The sequence below is a fragment of the Frankliniella occidentalis genome, unplaced genomic scaffold, assembly GCF_000697945.3.
Source record: "Frankliniella occidentalis isolate FOCC.00 unplaced genomic scaffold, Focc_3.1 Scaffold360, whole genome shotgun sequence".
Lineage (NCBI taxonomy): Eukaryota > Metazoa > Arthropoda > Insecta > Thysanoptera > Thripidae > Frankliniella > Frankliniella occidentalis.
In genome coordinates, this window is record NW_026267483.1 from 20,437 (window position 1) to 22,589 (window position 2,153).

Genomic DNA, 2,153 nt, shown 5'->3' on the forward strand with positions numbered 1-2,153 from the left:
TAATGTAAAATATCAGGGACTTCGACGACGGGTTTCTTCTCCAAAAAGAAGGAACTTAAAAGGAAAATTACGACATGCGCCGCATACAAACGTTTTGGTCAGTTTTTGTGCATTTAATGTCTTTAACTTATTTTTATCTCAAATGGGCGGAAAAACGCGGACGAGATTCGGGTGCCGCCAGTTACAGGACATAGAAAAGTATAAGTTTCTGCCAGAAACACCGTGAAATGTTGCGAAATCTCGAATCAAAACTTCAACTTTCTATGAAATTTTGTATATTTACCCCCAAAACACCATTAAAATGTCTTCCAAAAATTCATGTCGTAACTTTCCTCTTAAGTTGCTTCTTTTTGGAAAAGAAACCCCTTGACGAAGTCGCCAATAGTTTACATTAACAACTAGAAAATAATAAATGAAAAATTTGCCATTGACGATGTTTTTACCCCGTTTTTACCCCTTTTCCAAACAAGAATCCACTATCCGGAACTTTTAATTATGACATTGAAAAATCCGATTTATGAGCACGAAAAGGAGTCCAATCTCCCACTGTGCACAACAAAGAAAATGTTTTGTCCTTTATAAATATTTAACTCTCGAGATTATTTTCATACGCACTAGCCGTTACACTCCGCGACGCGTGCGACCGTGTCCGCTAAATGTTAGGGGTGGGATTCGAACCCACGACCCCATGGAGGACCCGCTCTTGAGGCGGGCGCCTTAACCACTCGGCCACTCTGACATGCGATCCTCGATCACTTTAGCCCTACTTAAGTTGCTCTCGCCTAAGGTACGGAGTGAGGCCCTGATGAGTAACTCTGTTAATCTCCGATCGTTTAGGCTGGGGTTACCACCTGATACGACCTCCGTCACTTAAGTTAGGTACGAGTTAGCGCCTGATAAGACCGCCATCACTTACGCCCCTAGGTACGAGTTAGCACCTTCACGGTAAAAACGAAGTCCCATTTTTTGAGGGAAAAGGGAAAACTTTGAGGGAGTCAGTAACTTTGAGGGATCTTTCTTGAAAAATAAGAACGACCCTCAAAGTAAGTCACAAATTTTGAGGAAGTCCCTCAAAGTAAGCGTGGCTGCTGCTGCGCCCACCTCGCTACTTTAGAGCTTTGTAACAACTGATCAAATTGTCAGTTGGTCAAATTTTATGTGTTTCTCTTAGTTTTAGAGCTGCGAAACTCGTCCTGCAAAGTTTGATGTGTGTACGATGAGAAAATACGAAACAGATTTTTTGAATGGTTTACGTGCTTTTAGACGTACTTGCACACGAAAATCATTCAAAAAATCAGTTTCATTTCTTCTCATTGTACACGTATCAAAATTTGCAGGACGAGTTCCGCAGCTCTAAAACTAAGAGAAACACATTAAATTTGACCAACTGACAATTTGATCAGTTGTTACAAAGCTCTTAAGTAGCGAGGTGGGCGCAGCAGCAGTCACGCTTACTTTGAGGGACTTCCTCAAAATTTGTGACTTACTTTGAGGGTCGTTCTTATTTTTCAAGAAAGATCCCGCAAAGTTACTGACTCCCTCAAAGTTTTCCCTTTTCCCTCAAAAAATGGGACTTCGTTTTTACCGTGTTTTAAGACCACCGGCACCTAAGTTAGGGGCGGGTTAGGTTGGGTTACACTCCCCTAACAGACCCGTTACATTCGGGCAAGTCGTCTAGAAGTCAGCCGGCCAAAAGCCACCTGCGGCACATCACGAGATAATGGGCCCGTGCATCGGGTGCGCAAGTCTCTCCGTCCGGACCCTCTCCTCCCCGCTATCGACCCAGTGGCTCCCTCCTCCGGTTTTGCCGGAACTGCCTAGAACCCGAGCTAGAACCCCATACCCTACCCGGAAGACCCTTGGTAAGGGCTGATCTCGTCCGCGAACTGGTCCTGCCCCTCGCCCGGCCGATCCAAGTGCTCCGACTGCGCCCACTGCACTGCCGCTCTTATAATCTAGCCGGGGGCGTCAACCCGCGGATCCACCCGCACGGTTGCCACACATCAGGGAAGTCAGGAAAATGTCGGGGAAAACAAAATGTGTCAGGAAAATGTCGGAGAATGGAGCGCTGTGCCAGAGGAAAATGGCAGGCAGCGTCATTTTGGGAGACTACAGAGAGGGGACATAAAGCTCCCTGCCCCGCATATATACAT

General features: G+C 45.8%; 1 non-coding gene across 1 annotated transcript; it reads right to left on the reverse strand.

Annotated features, from left to right (window-relative positions):
* Positions 1–657: 657 nt before the first annotated feature.
* Trnal-caa (transfer RNA leucine (anticodon CAA)) lies at positions 658–739 on the reverse strand. Its single transcript has one exon. It is a non-coding gene; the product is annotated as a tRNA-Leu (tRNA).
* Between the last annotated feature and the right edge of the window lie 1,414 nt (positions 740–2,153).